At 40.6% G+C, this 18,280-nt stretch overlaps 1 long non-coding RNA gene across 2 annotated transcripts in view; it reads right to left on the bottom strand.

Moving 5' to 3' along the window:
• LOC138737487 (uncharacterized) overlaps positions 1–17,040 on the bottom strand; it is a 35,006-nt gene extending 17,966 nt beyond the window's left edge. Inside the window, exons 1-4 of one of the 2 annotated variants that reach the window (XR_011340967.1) lie at positions 16,717–17,040; positions 12,027–12,136; positions 11,500–11,720; positions 7,771–7,904 (exon numbers count right to left, since the gene is read on the bottom strand). This is a non-coding gene — a long non-coding RNA (uncharacterized lncRNA). Of the gene's footprint in view, positions 1–7,770; positions 7,905–11,499; positions 11,721–12,026; positions 12,137–16,716 lie in introns of those variants that run through there. The other variant, XR_011340968.1, reaches the window with a different exon arrangement.
• Positions 17,041–18,280: the final 1,240 nt, after the last annotated feature.

The raw sequence follows: 18,280 nt of genomic DNA, 5'->3' as shown, positions 1-18,280 counted from the left end.
CTGATGCACCATGATTCTTAATTGGAATGTATAAAGAAATTTATACACTGGTAACATTTAAGTGAAAGCAGGAGTGGAATCATAAAACAGGCCCTCAGGATTGCTTAGCTGTTCAGCATTGAAATGTGGCCCCATAGATCTCAGGAAATAGTTACTGAGATCGTGCAAAAACGTGGCACTCAATTTCCTTTCAAGTTCTCACTAAGAACCGAGTAATTGTAAACTATGTTTGAAAAATATTGGCTGAGGGAGAGATATTCAGCAGAAAACCAGGGATCATTGTAAACTAGGGATAAATGTAACCACGGATCATTTTTACTACACTGATTTGTCGGGTTATACTTGTACCATCAAAAGACAATGAACGACTTGACTTGAATTCATTTGATCTATTTTCAAATTGACTAATAGAATAGATGCACCACAGCCCTTTTGCCCTCTATCCATGTCAACCACTCAATTATACTATCTTAATTCAACTGCCATTGACTCCATACAGGTTTTAAATGGCTTGTTAATGAAGCCGACGTGGATTTTATTTAAAAACTTCTGCGACGACTGGGTCTGCACCCTAGATGATGGCACCTGTGATCACCTGCAGCCATGAGACTCTGCAGAAGCAGTATGACTTTTTCAATTACATATTTTTGGACTGTGCTAAAGAAGGCAATGGTATCACTATTCTGCCAGAAAACGGGGAGAACATCCACCTCCACCACCACCCCGCTCAAGAAAAAGAAGAAGAGACATCCAGGGGATGGTGACAACCTCAGTGAACCTGTGAGGGGTTCTGCTGCTGAACAAGACACAGGTGGCGGATTGTTGGTGATTCGAGGCAAGGAACCCGCCAGTGACTGCAATCAAAGGGTTTGCACCAGGTTGCAGACTGCTGGAGACTGATTCGAGGCTGGTTGAAGTGGGTACCAGGTATTGGAACTGGCGTGCGAGAGGGTGCCGAGGGCACTGAAGTTTCCTGATCGCGTTGGAGATTTGGATTGGGAGCTTGGGCTGCTGATGGTTTCGATTGACGTCTGTGTGGCTGCAGGGGCTGCGGGAGGTGACTCCATGGACACTCAGTGACTCTGAGGTGACTCACCTTTGCTTCTCTTTCTCCGACTTTAAGAGGTGCTAAAGGCAGTCGAAAGCAAATTCCATTTAAAGTTGCACTGCTTTTATTACAAGACAATAAAGGAATCTTGAATCTATGTTTTATATTCTCTGCACATTTTCATGAGCTCCTCCTCTCTTAAGCATTAGGGGCGATTTAAAGTGGCCAATTAACTGAGCGATCAGCATGTTTTTAGGATATGGGAGGAGATGGGAACGCCCAGATGAAATCCACATGATTACAGGAAGAACGTGCAAACTCCATGAACTTACAAACTCCATACAAACGGCTCTTGACGTCAGGATTGAACCCAGTTCTATGATGCTATGGCTCAACTTGCAACATCACTCTGAGAGAGCAGGCACAATTTAGTTTGAAGCATATATGTCTCAGTTTAACAACTATCTTGATCATATTATTTATGCATCAATGGAGATGATCTAATCAAGCCATTGCAAGGAAAGCAGTCAAGTTATGTCATAATATTTAGTTGAAATATTTTAGCTTTATGTGACAATTCACTTTGCATTGCTTAGAAGTTTGTTTTGTGAGAACTTTTTTGTGATGGGAATTTCTCACATAAAGCAACATGATAATAACATGAATGCATGGAAATCTTCCAATTTTTATCAAATACACTTTCTAGTTAATAACCCACGACCTTGCAAGTTACAGTGGATAATGAACACTCTTTCAATCTGATGAAAGCTTATGCCTCCAATACCCCTTTAGGCATTGAATCCACATTCTTTCCACATTTTAGTGAAGATTTCCAAGGAATCGATAGATTCTGGCATGGTTCCACTGAACCGGAGTGAGGCAGCAGAAAGGGAATTATAGACCTCTTACCTGCCCTCAGTGGTTGGGAAGCTGTTGGAGTCAAGGATGAGGTTATAGAATACCTGGAGGTGCATGAAAAGACATGGTTCCTTAAAGGAAAATCATTTCTGACAAAATTATTGCAATTTTCTGAAGAGATCACAAGTACAATAGACAGGGGAGATGCAGTGGATGTTGTGTTTGTGGACTTTTAAAAGGATTTCAACAAAGTGCCACAAATAAGGCTGTTAAACAAGATAAAGACCCTATGGAATTACAGGAAGGATTGGGTGATCAGCGGAAAACAGAGAGTAAAGGGATCCTATTCTGTTTGGCTACTGGTTACCAATGGTGTTCTACAAGGGTCGGTGTTGGGACCACTTCTTTTTTATGTTGATTATAAATGATTTGGATTATGGAATAAATGGCTTTGTGGCTAAATTTGCAGTTGATAGCAAAATAGGTGGTAGGGCAGGTGGTGCTGGGGATACCAAAAGGCTGCAGAGAGACTCAGAATGGGCAAAGAGGTGGCAGATAAAATCCAATGTTGGAAAGTGTATGGTTATGTATGTTGGTAGAAGAAATAGATGGGCAGACTATTATTGAGATGGGGAGAATTTCAAAATTCTGAGGTGCAAAGGGACATGAGAGATCTCATGTTGGATATTCTAAAGATTAATTTCCAGGTTGAGTCAGTGAAGAGGCAATGCAATGTTGGCATTCATTTCTAGAGGAATAGCATGTAAGAGCAGGGACGTAATGTTGAGTCTCTATAAAGCAGTGATGAGACTTCACTTGGAGTACTGTGTACAGTACTTTTATTTGGGTGCTTTATTTGAGGAAAGAGGTGCTGGCTTTGGAGAGGGTTCAGATAGGATTTACTAGAATGATACCCGGAATGAAAGGATTAGCACATGAGGAATGATTGTTGGCTGTGCTTATTAGAGTAGAGAAAGATAAAAAGGGACCACAGAGAGGCATTTTGAATTCTGAAAGGCCTGGGCATAGTAGATGTGGCAAGGATGTTTCCCATGGTAGGGGATTCTAGAACAAGAGGGCATAACTTTGGGATAAAAGGATGTCAATTTAAAACAGAAAGGCAAAAAATGTTCTTTAGCCAGAGGGTCATGAGTCTGTGCAACTTGTTGCCACAGGCAGCTGTGGAAGTGGGGTCGTTGGGTGTATTTAAGGCAAAGACTGGCACTTATTTGATTAGAGAGGGCATCAAGGGTGACAAGGAGAAAGCTGGAGAGTGGGGCTGAGTGGGAGGATGGACCAGCTCATGATTAGAATGGCAGAGCAGACTCGATGGGCCAATGGGCCTACTTCTTCTCTTATATATTGTGATCTTGTGATTTTTGTACAACATAAATACAAGTCATTCAGTTCAAGTTTGATGGCAGAATAATCCCATTCACCCATTGTTTATTTTTTCTTGTAACCCATCTCCTCACTTTCTCAAGCAGGAGGAAACATCTGCCTCAAGAAGAAAGCCATGTTGTCAGGGAGAACATACGAAGCGCACAGCAGCATCCAAGGGTCATTGGATCAACAAGTCAACAGCTCCACCTCCTACAGCACAGTGTCATTCAAAGATTAAAAACTTTTTCCTCAAATTCCCATCTAAACTCTCTACTAATCTCTTTAAATCCTCTTTTCCCTTCATCAATTAGCATTTCCACTAATAGATATATGTTCTTCCTTTTCACCTTGCTTACATTTTATGGACTGAAATTAAATCTTCTCAGCCTCCTTTGACTGAACAACAATATTTCTAGGGTCATCAGAAAATTGTTTCAGACTGGAACAATTGGATAAATCTTTCAAGAAGTTGGCACCAAAGACAATGAGAACAATGATGTCGACTGCAGAAGAATATTTCATAATGGATTCAGAATTATTGTCACCATGGTTTTAGTCTTTGAATGAGTGAAGTTTGCAGCATGCAATACCTTTGCATTAGACGTGTGGTGGGTGCAAAAGTCAGACATAAACCATTTGGAACTATGAAAGCTGGCTTAGTCCCAAAACTACATGTGCATTCAAAGCACATTTTGAGGTGAATATCACACTAGAGTCCATTTTAGTGAAGATATTGACACATAAACATCGGGTGTTCGTGGGCAGAAAGGGCATTTTTGGTGTCAGTCAGTGGAAAACACTGAATTGATTTTAAAGCTTTTCTTCTTTCAAAATTGTTTTCTTCAAGAAAATTGGATTTCTGCAAATCAAATTGTTTAACTGATCATTGATTCTAATTAAAAAATATGTTCTGAAAATCAAAATAAAATAGAAAATGCTGGAAATCTTAAATAAAAACAGAAAATGATGGAAGTACTCAGCATGTCAGGTCACATCTGTGGGAGGTGAAACAGAGTTAATGTTTCTGATCAGCAACCTTCATATTCAACCTGAAAGGTTAACGGTTTCTTTTCCCACCAATGAGATCTGACCCATTGAGTCTTTCCAGCATATTGCCTGTTTTAAACCTGTACCATTGATAACTTCGTGCTGTTGAGAGAGACCTGAGAGAGCAGGAGAATACAATCTGACACTAAATCCAGGAGACAAATGACTCGAGGAAACACAAACGAAACTATCACAAAAGCATGTGCTCCTTTTAGTGTCCCATTACTCAAACTTGATTAATGACCTTCAGGTTTGAATAGATTTGCTGGAATAATCGGACAAAATTCCTCTCTACCGAGACAAATATTGGAATATCCACCTATTTTAGGTAATGATAAATTATTCAACAAAAAGCATTTATGGCAAATATATTTTACAGTATTATGATTAAAATAATTTGAAGTATTGGAAATATAATATTTAAAGTGTGATGCTGAGGTATTAAATCACTGCATCTGTCAAATACATTACAGACAATCTATGAAAAGTATTAAGACAACACAATAAAATATCTTGCCTCAGAAATAATCCAATAAATTCAGTTTTGAGACATACAAACTATATGGGCCAAGGAAAATAAAATTCACTGCTGCCCCCTAGCCATTCTATAGCATGTTATCATACAAAATGACCTAATATTAATATTAAATGCAGCAGCATATTTTTCAGTAGCTACACCTTGATTTATTGCAATAAGTGTTAATGATCATCATCCAATTCAATAGTATTAAAAAACCAACTTGAGTGTAAGTATAACACCATAGGCTGGACAAGAACTTTCCAGATCAGAGACATATAAAAATTATCTGGACATATCACTCAAAATCACAAGGTAGCAGTCCCTCTAACTTCTTTCCTCTAGCTCTCCACTCCTTCCCTTCCTTTACATATCAGAGAGGTCCCCTTCTTATCGCTCTGCCCTCTCTTATCAACTTATTTTATCATCCACCGCTATCTACCTTTTACCTCTTACCTGTTAGCCTGGGACATGGGACCCACACGCTCTGCCACAGTTGATACAGAATGGGTGAGTAGTTTGGGAGATGGTGTGCTTCTTCTGCTTTTTTCTTTGGGTCTTCAAGTAATCCCAACAAAGGGACCCAAGGTTCATTGAGCCAGATTTAAAAAAAAATGTTTCTTCTCTCTTTTCAGCAGACATGGCCAGTGTAGAAGGCGTCAAAAGAATCAAACCAAGGCTTTTATTAACAAGTAGGTCGACCAGTCCAAAATGACCTGGTCTGGCTAGGAGCAATCCTTTAAGACCTGCCAGTAGGTGTGGCTACACTCTCAGCCAATCACAGTCATCCTACACTACAATCTGTACCTATACACATTGGTGATAGAATCTGTACCATCACAGCCAGGAATTCTCATGAGCTCTGGAGGCTTACACTTGCTTCTTGAGGATTTTTGTGAACCCCCATGGATTGTTTTCACTGCCCACCTGGTAATCTCGAACCAGGAAAGAGCTTGGAGTTGCAGTTAACAGAGGATTATTGCTTTGGACAAATTTGTCTTGTGCAAGACTGTTTCTCTCTTATTTTCCAATAGCTTAATCAACCTATCTAACTAATGACCAATCGTGGACAAACAACATCTCCTCATTTGTCAGGAAGGTGCAAAAGTGACTGAACTTCCTGAGAAGACTGCAGTGGGATAAGGCTATCGGCCACCATCATGTCAACCTTCTACAGCAGCTCTATCAAGAGTTTCTTGGCCGACTACATCACAGTGTGGAACGATTGCAGCAGAGAAATGGATTGGAAGTAAATCCACAGGACCATAAGGGCCACAGAGAGGATCACTGCAGTCTCCCCCCACCCTACTCCCCCCTCCCCCACCATTGACATGATGTACAGAGAAGATCAGGGAAGGTAACTGAAGAGGGCATACAAATTCATTGAAGATCACTATAACTTTGCAAGTAGCACCTTTCAGCTACTCCTGTTGGGAAAGAGATACAGAAGTATCAGAGCTAGCACGACCAGACTGAGAAACAGGTTCTTCTCATAGGCAGTGAGACTGCTGAATGAACAAAGGAACAGCTCACTCTAACCATTCAAGATTTCGATATTTAGCAATCAATATTTATTTATTTTAACATATGAATAATTGTCCTGCATATGTATTGTTTGTCTGTATGTATGTTATGTCTGGTTGTGAGTGTGCATGTTTTTCACCAAGGCCCATAGAACACTGTTTCATCAGGTTGTACTTGTGCAATTTAGTTAATAATTAACCTGACTTGACTTGATGATGACTTGAACATGGTCTCCAAATGTGTTTGTACACAGGAGTATCTGGGTATCATCATGAGGTTGGAGTGATCTCAGTGGTGAAGTGGAGTGAACGTTGGTCCTATTTGTCCTGTTGGATGTGAGGTATGGTACAGTGGTGATCAAGGCTGAGAGAAACATTTGGCCAATGAATGCTCAACACCAGTCCACACTGAGATCTGAGAACCCATTGTTTAAGATCACATCATAGGTTTTGGGGAGGATCCTGGCAACAAATTTAGTCATAAGGTTTTCTATTCTTTGCTTCAAAAAGTAACTCCGTGTAATTGGATCCTGGATTTCCTCATCTCCAGACCACAATCAGTGAAGATTGGAAAGACCATCTCCTCCACAATCTCCATCTGTACCGGAGCACCGCAGGGCAGTATTCTTAGCCCCCTGCTCTACTTACTTTACACCTACAACTGTGTGGCTCAGGTCAACAATAACACCATCTACAAATTTGCCAACCATACCACAGTAGTGGGTTGTATAAGGGAAGGGGATGAGTCAACATACAGGAGGGAGATTGAAAAGTTGGAAGAATTGTGCACCCTCAACAAGCTTGCACTCAATGACACCAAAACTAAGGAGCTTATTGTTGACTTCAGGAAAGGAAAGCTAGAGATATACAATCCAGTGATGATTGGTGAATCAGAGGTGGTGAGGTTGAGCAAATTTAGGTTCTTGGGAGTCACTATCTGAAGGGATCTTTCCTGGATCCAATGTACCAATGGCATCATGAAGAAAGCACGTCAGTGCCTCAACTTCCTTAGGAGTTTGCGGAAGTTTGGTATGCCACCAGAAACCTTGGTAAATTTCTACAGAGGTGCTGTCTGGCTCTATCACAATCTGGTATAGGGACACCAATAGCACTGAGCATAAAGCACTCCTAAAGGTAATGAACACAGCACAGGATATCACAGGAAAAACCCTCCCCATTATTGAGTACATCTACAGGGAACTCTGCTGTCAGAGAGCAGCACCACCCAAAGACCCACACCACCCACCACATGCTCTGTTCTCACTGCTGCCATCAGGGAAGAGGTATAGGTGCCACAAGACATACACCACCAGGTTCAGGAACAGCTGCTACCCCTCCACCGTCACACTCCTCAATGAAAAACTCAGAGACTCATTTAAGGACTCTGGTGCACTTTATTGATTTTCTTTTTATTCTCTGAGTTGCAGTCAGTTTGTTTAAATTCATTGTCTGTTTGCAGTTTTTTGTTTACATGTTTACACTGTTTACAATTGTTCTGCACTACCAATTAGTTGTAAGTCTTGTATGCCTGCAGGATAAAGAATTTCAGGGTTGTATGTATGTAATATCATATATGTACTCTGACAATAAATCTGAAGTCTCATTCACATTGTAAATACTTTAACAGGCCACAAGAAGAAAAATTAATCTCTAATGCAGTATTTTAAAGTTATAGATGGACACTTTTCATTGATCAACTTCAGAATTACCACATGGATGTTTTTGGTCTTCTATTTCAATCGGACTTAAATCTAATTGCTTGCTTTGAGTTTTTAAAAAAAATCCTAGACCTGTAAATGCATCAGAATTTGGTTAAATCAGTCTTCCAGCTAACATGTGGAATGGTTAAATAATGATAAATTGAAGGAACTCTCCTTCAAAGCCCTCCATTTCACCGAAACCTACAGTGAACATGGCTAACATTTACATCACTGCATATTGATTATTAAATACTGTATTTGCTTTTGAAATGACTGAACATGTGCAGAATCGGGAATGGGGTATCTTCGAAATTGAATGCAGCATTATTGGTTGCCTTGTACCCTCTTTTACTCCATCAGAGGTAAATTGGATTTCTTTTGAATTATTTAATTAATTTTTATGACCACAATTATAGGTAATTTTCAGGAAGTTCAAATGATTGTCAGTAGCAATGAAGGTGTTGAATATTTTCCTAAGTGTCCAATATACATATTAATCTTAATAAACGGTAAGGTAGAAATTCCACTATTGTCACATAATACTACTTTAGAATGTAACATACAGTACAACTCCGATTATCCAAAATGGTCGGGACTGAGCCCATTTCGGATAAACATTTTTTTCAGATAACTGGTGATTTTTTAAAAACAGCCCAGTAGCAATGGAAAATCACTTGTAACAATGTTGAAACAACAAACAAATAACAAAGTATGGCTTTTTAAGCATTAAAATAATGTTTCACTCTCGCAAAAACAAATACTGGCCACTGCCGATCACCCACACTTTCGCACCGAGGCCCCTCTCATGCTAGGAGCCTGAGGGTCCCACTCCTGCCTAGGAGCCCAAGGCCCGCTGCTGCTGCCGCCGGGAACCCGACGTCCCCGGTCAGTTCAGCTCTGAAACTAACATTTGGAATTCTGAGGATTTTGGAGAATCTGATTTTGGATTATCCATGCTGCACTGTACATAAAATTCTTTAACTTTTGTCAACCCGTACGGCAGACAGAGAGTCACCACTTTGTCCAGCACCCCTCACGGAAACCTACAGCACCTGGTATTCCTAGGCGGTCTTCCCTCCAAGAACTGACCTGGCCTGGGCCTGCTTAGCTTCCAAGTTCAGACAATCTCTGGTGTATTCAGGCCATTAGGCTTCTAATCGGCTAATACTTGATTGCTCCAGCTCCTTATCTTCTCCCTTCTTCTTTTCTCTCATCAGAGTGCATCTTGCTCAGCCCTCTCCCTCTTCGTCCTAGCTTCTTTGGCTTTTAATTCTCATTACTTTCCCCCCCCCCCCCACCTGTATTCACCAATCACCTGCCAGCTCGAGCTCCTTCCCCTCACCCACCCCTTTCAGTTGGGCTCCTGCTCCTTTCTGATGAACAGTTACAGCCCAAAATGTTGCCTATCTATTGCCTTCCTTGTTTGCTACCCGTTGAGTTCGTCCACCAATTTATGTTTCGCTGCAGCTTTTGAGGATCTGCCACAGCCTCCTTTGTTTACTTCCTTCAGAAGGATCTTCTGTGCTGAGGTGAAATTATGAATAATGATTGCCAAGTAGAAAAAAATTGCCCAACAGAAACATGGGCATTGAGCAAGCACTTGGGTTTTCATTGTAAGTGCTAGTGACAACGTATTCAATTTCATTTTGATGATCCGAATTGAATCAGCTTCCATTGCCCTTTCAGGCACTAAGCTCAAAATCAATGCAAAATGTATTTCAGAGTTTTCAACACAATTAACTCTCAATTATTAAGAAAGGCCCTTGAAGCTGATGTTACTCTCCTCCTCCTTTCAAAGCCCATGCAATAAGCCTAAAACTGAATTGTCCTATAGGTAAAAATGGCAACTCTTGCAGGAATACTACAATTAAGCAGTATCTAATGGCAGAGTAAGCCAGAAGAACTGAATAACTAAATAGGCTGAGAAAGGCTTAATTGAGAATTATGGTTTTGATTAATAAGGTGCCTTTGCAGGGAAGAAAGAATTTTGAGCAGCATGTGAGCTTCGATTGATTTTCAATGCTTAAAAATTATTTATTTTGTTGAAAGTTTTCAATCTTCTCATGAGCATTTTTTTCTCTTGGGTAGCAGACTTAGCATATAGCAGTTAGTGAAACGCAGGGTTAGTGAAATGCAGTTAGTGAAATGCAAGGTTAGTGAAACGCAGTTAGTGAAACACAGTTAGTGAAACACAGGGTTAGTGAAACGCAGTTTGTGAAATGCAGGGTTAGTGAAATGCAGTTTGTGAAACGCAGGGTCAGTGAAATGTAGGGTTAGTGAAACGCAGGGTTAGTGAAACGCAGGGTTAGTGAAATGCAGGGTTAGTGAAACGCAGTTTGTGAAATGTAGTTAGTGAAATGCAGAGTTAGTGAAACGCAGTTTGAGAAACGCAGGGTTAGTGAAATGTAGGGTTAGTGAAATGCAGTTAGTGAAATGCAGGGTTAGTGAAACACAGGGTTAGTGAAACGTAGTTAGTGAAACGCAGGGTTAGTGAAACACAGGGTTAGTGAAACGCAGTTAGTGAAACACCTTTACAGCACAAGCATCTTGAGTTCAAATCTGGCATCGTCTGTAGGAAGTTTGTACATTCTCCCCATGACCTGCTTGGGTTCTCCTCAGGCACTCTGGTTTTCTCTTGCCTTCCAAAATGTACAGGGTTGGTATGTTAACTGGTTGTAATTGGCCAGCATGGATTTCAATCGCCGCAATTAGCTTCTCTGGCATTGCAAATAAATAAATTAAATAAGTTATGTAAAATGCTCACATGGGCATCATTTGCCTTGTGGTCAGCTTAATGAATTTACACCAGGCTGCATCTCAAAGCACTCTATACGAGATTTGGGGGTTTACCGATCGTTCAAAATTTTTCTGTTAAAAGGCTCTTCATGGTCCAGGCCTCCAAACAGTCCTTTCAAGTGAAGCAACACTTCACTTGTGATTTGCACATGTCATCTAATGTGCTGGGTGTTGTCATTTTCACTACATTGGAGAGCTTGGATCCCAACTAGTTGATCGCTTGGTTGAGCACCTTGGCTCTGTCTGATACAATAGTGGGGATCTCCCAGTGGCCATTTGTTTCAATACCGTGCCCTTGCTAACATGTCAGTCCATGGACCCATGCACTGCCAGACTGAGACCATGGAGGAACAATACCTCCAACTGGAAGGCATTAACATCGACTTATCTGGATTCTATCAACCACCCCCCCACCCCATCTTTCCATGCCCCTCTCTTTCTTCCATTTCTCTCTGTCTCCTTTCACAGCGCCAAAACAACCCTCTTCCCTCAATCATTTCTAACTTTCCTCTCTCCTGTCCTTTTTTAATTTCCTATTAACACCTTTTGTTTGTTGGTCCTCCCCCTGTCGTCCTTCCCTTTTCACCATTCTTTTAATACAGACGCCTGTGTCTTTTTTCCTCATACCTTGGGGAAGGGTTCAGGCCTGAAATGTTGGTAATACATCGTTCCTTCCTATGGACACCAAGACTTGCTGAGTTCCTCCAGCCTCCTGTAGTGTTTACTACAGCCACAGCGACTGCAGATTTCCATGTTTCACTCACTTCATGGTCTGAATCAGGTAGCAATTCACAATGATAAAGTATCGCATGAAGCTGGTTCATTGTCTGAAGTGTTGTCCAAAATGGCTGTAAGAGCAAGTGAGCAAAGTTCTTTCGGTTTTGTATCTTTCTCTGATTCCTCGGTATACATATGTGAACAAGCACTAAGCCAAGATTAGATTACAAAAAACCCAGAGATAATGAAACAGTCGAATAATAAGTTCATTCAATTCAGTTAATCCATCGTTACTTAGTGCTACAATAAAAACACAATACTTTCTCTTAAGAGTTCCACCAAATATCCTGCAGCTGTTGTAATTCCTCTTGTAAAATGTCCAAAGAATTATTCTTTGCATGTGTATTTTTAAACAGAATTAGAAAGTTATTTCATACCAGAGGCTCTTGCAACCAAGCCGTTAAGCCATTGTCCATCCTTAGAAGCAGAAAACATGGCACAGTAATCAGAATCAAAGCTAAAGCTTGATGTTTCTTTTGCCCAAAGCCTAGGAAGGCAATAACAAACTCAGTTAATCAAAGTCTGACCAGCAATTCCCTAGTGTGGTATAGCACAATCCTATTAACCATTAAAGAACTTGTGACTGCAAGACTATGCTTCAAAGCATTAAACCCCAATGGCATTACAGGTATCAGTCTGTGATGCTGATGTGCTCACAACGGAGTCCCATTATAGTAACAACTGCAGTAACTCCACTCGTTGTGCAGTTGGTTTTATGATGTGCCCGACCTCTTCCTCTGCCTGTTGGTTTCCTCTGGGCCTTCCACATTTCAAGTTCCTGGTTGGTAGATGGATCGGAATGTGGCTGACAATACATTACAGAGAAATGGGCTTGCTCTGTTGCTCAATGAACTAAGGAGCTTTGACCATGGAACTATCAAGTCAAGTCAAATTTATTGTCTTATTGTACAAGTACAACCAGATGGAAAAGTGTTCTCTGGTCCTCGGAGCAAAACATGCAGAAATACAACCAGGGATAACACACATGCAGAAAAACAAGATGCAGGAGAAGTATTTCATTTCTAGGAATAAATAAATAGATATTGTTTCCTGAACATGAAAGTCTCAGATGGTCAGTGTCAGTAGTTACTTTGATAATTTGATTTATGGAGGGGTAATGTCCACGTCAGCTGCAGGCTCATTGGTGACTGACAAGTCCATTGCGGGACAGGGAGACACGGTTGCAGTGGTTGCAAGGGAAAATTGGTGGGTTGGGGTTGGGTGTTGGGTTTTTCCTCCTTTGTCTTTTGTCAGTGAGGTGGGCTCTGCGGTCTTCTTCAAAGGAGGTTGCTGCCCGCCGAACTGTGAGGCGCCAAGATGCACGGTTGGAGGTGAGATCAGCCCACTGGCGGTGGTCAATGGGGCAGGCACCAAGAGATTTCTTTAAGCAGTCCTTGTACCTCTTCTTTGGGGCACCTCTGTCTCGATGGCCAGTGGAGAGCTCGCCATATAACACGATCTTGGGAAGGCGATGATCCTCCATTCTGGAGACGTGACCTACCCAGCGCAGTTGGATCTTCAGCAGCGTGGATTCAATGCTGTCGGCCTCTGCTTCAATGTTGGAGATGAAGTCGCTCCAATGAATGTTGAGGATGGAGCGGAGACAATGCTGGTGGAAGCGTTCTAGGAGCCGTAGGTGATGCCGGTAGAGGACCCATGATTCGGAGCCGAACAGGAGTGTGGGTATGACAATGGCTCTGTATACGCTAATCTTTGTGAGGTTTTTCACTTGGTTGTTTTTCCAGACTCTTTTGTGTAGTCTTCTAAAGGCGCTATTTGCCTTGGCAAGTCTGTTGTCTATCTCGTTGTCGATCCTTGCATCCGATGAAATGGTGCAGCCGAGATAGGTAAACTGGTTGACCGTTTTTGAGTTTTGTGTGCCCGATGGAGATGTGGGGAGGCTGGTAGTCATGGTGGGGAGCTGGCTGATGGAGGCTCTTCAGGCTGACTTCCAGGCCAAACATTTTGGCAGTTTCCGCAAAACAGGACATCAAGCGCTGAAGAGCTGGCTCTGAATGGGCAACTAAAGCGGCATCATCTGCAAAGAGTAGTTCACGGATAAGTTGCTCTTGTGTCTTGGTGTGAGCTTACAGGTGCCTCAGATTGAAGAGACTGCCATCCGTGCGGTACCGGATGTAAACAGCGTCTTCATTGTTGAGGTCTTTCATGGCTTGTTTCAGCATCATGCTGAAGAAGATTGAAAAGAGGGTTGGTGCGAGAACGCAGCCTTGCTTCATGCCATTGTTAATGGAGAAGGGTTCAGAGAGCTCATTGCTGTATCTGACCCGACCTTGTTGGTTTTCGTGCAGTTGGATAATCATGTTGAGGAACTTTGGGGGGCATCCGAGGTGCTCTAGTATTTGCCAAAGCCCTTTCCTGCTCACGGTGTCGAAGGCTTTGGTGAGGTCATCAAAGGTGATGTAGAGTCCTTTGTTTTGTTCTCTGCACTTTTCTTGGAGCTGTCTGAAGGCAAAGACCATGTCAGTAGTTCCTCACAATGATGCCATCCGTCATGGTCTCAACTCCAGATATTCTTTCAAAGATCATGTGGATGGTTTTATGGTAGACTTCTGGTCCCATATGGTAGCAGAAGAAAGCAGTATCTTCCTTTTGGAGTATTGAAAGCTTTGTCCGCCACAACCCCGATGACACATTGAGCTTACTAAACCACTTGGCATCCATAAACCGGGACATGCTTTCCTCACAAGTCAGCAATTTAAAATGTTCTGTCTTGATGACTTTATTGAGATCTCTTGGGTGCATACTGAATTTTTTCTTTTGCACAATGACCAATGAGGTGACCCAATCTGTAGGTTCTTCAATTTTCTGGATGACTTTCATCCGTTCCATGCACTTTAGTTCTTATGTAAGTCTGTCTCTAAGTGGAAATGGAACTTTCCCGCATGCACAGACAACAGGAACCATTGTCTCATCTATGTGGATCTTATATACACCAGGTAAATAGCCAAGCCCCTCAAAGACATCTGTGTACTCGTGCATGAGTGTTGTACACTCATCTTGGGTCTGTGAAGCCACTATGAAAACTCTTTTCACCGGGTTGAGCTCTTCACGTGCACTCGGATCTAATAATGGCTGTATTCTCCTTTCTATCATCAGTAGCTGTGACTTTAAATGCCGCCCTTTGTGTTTAAAGATCACCATGCAGCCCCCTTTTACTGGAGTGCTCTCTCCAGTGCAGCCTGTCACTTTTAATTTCATAGGATAAATTGTGCTCTTTAAGGTGAGGTTTTTCAATCATCCAAAGATAACAGATTCACCTGGGCTCCGATGTTGAGCTTAAATGGAATGACTGTCTCATTCACAGTCACTGGAATGATCCATTCCATTTTACCAACCGCAGGAGCCCATAGTGAATCCATGAAGAATTCCTTTATTTCTTTGTCCACTGTGTGTACTTGGTAGTCCCAGATTTGCAGCACTTTGCAAAATGATTCTTCTTTCCACATTTATAGCAGGGCTTTCCAAAGACAGGACACATCGTTGGAATATGTCTACCTCTACACCTGCTGCATTTGCTGATTGAGCCGACCTCATTAGTTTGTTCTAGCTTTGGGAAACTCCTGGAGCTCTACTTCTCTGTTTTCACTGCATGCACTGTTGTGTCTATCCTGTATAGCTCCTTAGCTTGTGCTCTTGTAGCATCTGCTGCCCTACAAACATTCACAGCCTTTTCCAGTATCAAATCTTTTTCATGCAATAGTCTTTCTTTAAGCCCATTTTCTGGGATTCTGCCAACAATTCTGTCTCTCATGAGTGAGTTTTTCAAATCTCCAAATTCCCTGGACTTACTCAGTGTGTGTGAAGCTCAGCTAAGTATTGGTTTCTGGTCACAGGAGGAAAAAAACTTCACTCTCTCAAATATGGCATTTTTACCTGCCACAAAATACTCTTCAAATTTTGTCATCAGAATGTCCAACGTGAAAGCTGTCTCATCAATTTGAAAACAGTTATAGATGTCCAAGGCATCTTAAGCCATCATGTGTAGAAATATAGATACTTACTGTTTTTGATCAGTCTCTCCAGCTCCACCAGCCTCTAAATAAATGTCAAATCATTGTTTGAAGCACTTTCAATTATCAGTTAGATTGCTGGTAAACTGCTTCGATATTGGAGGACTTAGATTATCCATGACGGGAACTATTGTCTTCCCTTACTTACTCATCCCACTTCCGATATCATGTTATGTTTGTTCCTCGAAGAACAACGTTGCATGCATTTAAAGCTTAAACAACTTTATTTTTCAAACTGCTTGAACCAACATTGCACTCAACCTCTGTTGTTGTCTACTTTTTGTTCCAATGCCAATTGTGTGCATTGCCTATTGGGAAATATAGTTCATTATTATACATGTAAAATAACAAATGGAATCAAATAATATATGATTAATTAAAGTTTAATTGAAAGCAGTTTTTACATCAATGGTCACATTTCCATTCAAAGATTAAAAGAACATGAGGAGACTTGATTAAAGAACATTGGTGTGGTGCGTTGAAACACTATAATTGAAGGCATGTGAAGGTGTAAATTCCACTCCTTTAAAGTAAAGTCACCTTAGCTTCAATACAATCACTTTAGGTTAATAATCTGAGCTCCTAGACATTTAAGAATTTGATCTCATTTTAAAAAAACATAAGCATAATGCCATAAAGAAGGTAATAGGAATAATCATGAGACTACTATTATACCAAGAACAGTAGAATGAAAAAGCAGAGTTATGAGGAATTCAGTGATCGAACAATGAGGTTATGATTGAGAGGATCAACCCAGGGCATCACAAAGCTTAAAGTTTATTTGTCACAAAATATCTGTATCCAACACAGTAAGACCGGTTCTTCTTTGAACAGATGGACAGATTACCTCATGCATGCAGTCATGCAAGGAGAACCTTTATACAACATGAGATTATAATGAAAATGAAGATCAATGAGTAGAAAGAACCACGTGCATGGTAACTAACTGATGGGCTTCATTCAAGAGCCTGATGGTTGCAGGCAAGAAACTGTCTTTAAGTCAGTTGGAGTGTGATTTCGCATTCAACAGCCTTACCTCTAGTGGAAGAAAGTGTGTCCAGGTGTGATGGGTGAAGAAGTATCTGGAAAGGAACTTACAAATTACAGTTTGGTTAGGTTAGGTTTCCCCAATGGCTACCAGTCTCTTCAATCTCCTTTTACTACCCTAATCATAAACTGCACCAACCTGCCTGTACCATTGAAATGCCATCTACTTTTCTTGAACTGCTGTAATGGTGAGTATCCATTAAATATCTTTTATATTTATTATCTCTCTCATTATAGTAATTTAATGTTTGCTATTTGAGTTCTTTTTCTTCGACAAACTACCTGTTTAGTAGCAGCAAGTAAGAACTGTACTGATGTGTATAACAAGAAACATTATTATTAGTGAAAGGTTCAATAAAAATATACAACAAAATCAACATTGCAATGAATCAAAAAGAAGTGGACTTTGAACCCCCATCATCTATTCCTGTTCCAAAACAGTCTCAGATTAAGATAATTAATAAAAAGAATCAAAATATAAATAGCATTAAAACATTTAATTTTAAAACTTGTTTTTTATTGTGAAGTAGTCCTTGATGTATTTGGATTTTCCTATTATTTTAACAGACATTGAACATAAAGCCATCAGTGGTTTTCAAACTTTTTCTTTCCACTCACGTACTCTGTGATTAATGGAGGATTGCTTAAGGTGGGATGTGAGTGGGAAGGTTGAGAATCACTGCTCTAGACCCAATTGTTATTGAAATATTTTGCTTGAGAAAAATTGTGATTGGCCCATTTCCTTTGGAGTTAGGAAACTGTCCACATAGCGAGTCAATTAGTTATGATTAAAACAGTGGTTTTCAAACTTTTTCTTTCCACCCATATACCACCTTAAGCAATCCCTTACTATTCACAGAGCACCTATGGCATGGGGAATACTTAAAGTGGTATGTGAGTGGAAAGAAAAAGGTTGAGATGCACTGAAGTACATATTCAATTAAACCCAAGCTTATACAATGTTTGTCATGACAAAAACCTAGATTTAAATAAAGGAATTGGCTGCATTATCTTCTGATTATTTATATTTGGATGCAACCCAGCCCGAATCTATGGCTGAATGCAATTCTAAGGAATAACTTCATTTTTCAGAAGGTATTTTCAGAAAGTGGGTTAGGATTCAGCCTTTGTTGAAATGGGTCACGCATTGACAGGTGTATTTTAATTTAGTAAGATATGAGGTGATGCATTTTTGAGAGGACTAATTAGGATAAGCAATTCCATCTACATTCTCCTTATCAAAATGCCTTCAGAGATACTTAAATATATACACCAAAGTCTTCAATCCCTCAGTATTGCTGAGGTCCTATTATTCATTGTTTATATTCAGGCCTCATTGTTCCTAATTTTTTTTCCAATGTTTTGTTTATTTTACCTTTTTTTAATGATTTCTGATGTTATTTGATGTAATTAATTGAATTGATTTCAAACATTAGAATCAATTGACAATTTTGACAGTTGCTAAAGCAAAGCTGTTGCACAATGGGCTGTCAAAACATTTTAACATTAACATGGCTCACAGACGGCAGATATTTCTGGGCCAATACATTGCA

The sequence above is a fragment of the Narcine bancroftii genome, chromosome 6 (assembly GCF_036971445.1).
Source record: "Narcine bancroftii isolate sNarBan1 chromosome 6, sNarBan1.hap1, whole genome shotgun sequence".
NCBI classification, from domain to species: domain Eukaryota; kingdom Metazoa; phylum Chordata; class Chondrichthyes; order Torpediniformes; family Narcinidae; genus Narcine; species Narcine bancroftii.
Note: the sequence above shows the minus strand (reverse complement) of the source record. Positions and strands in the feature narration are given on the sequence as shown.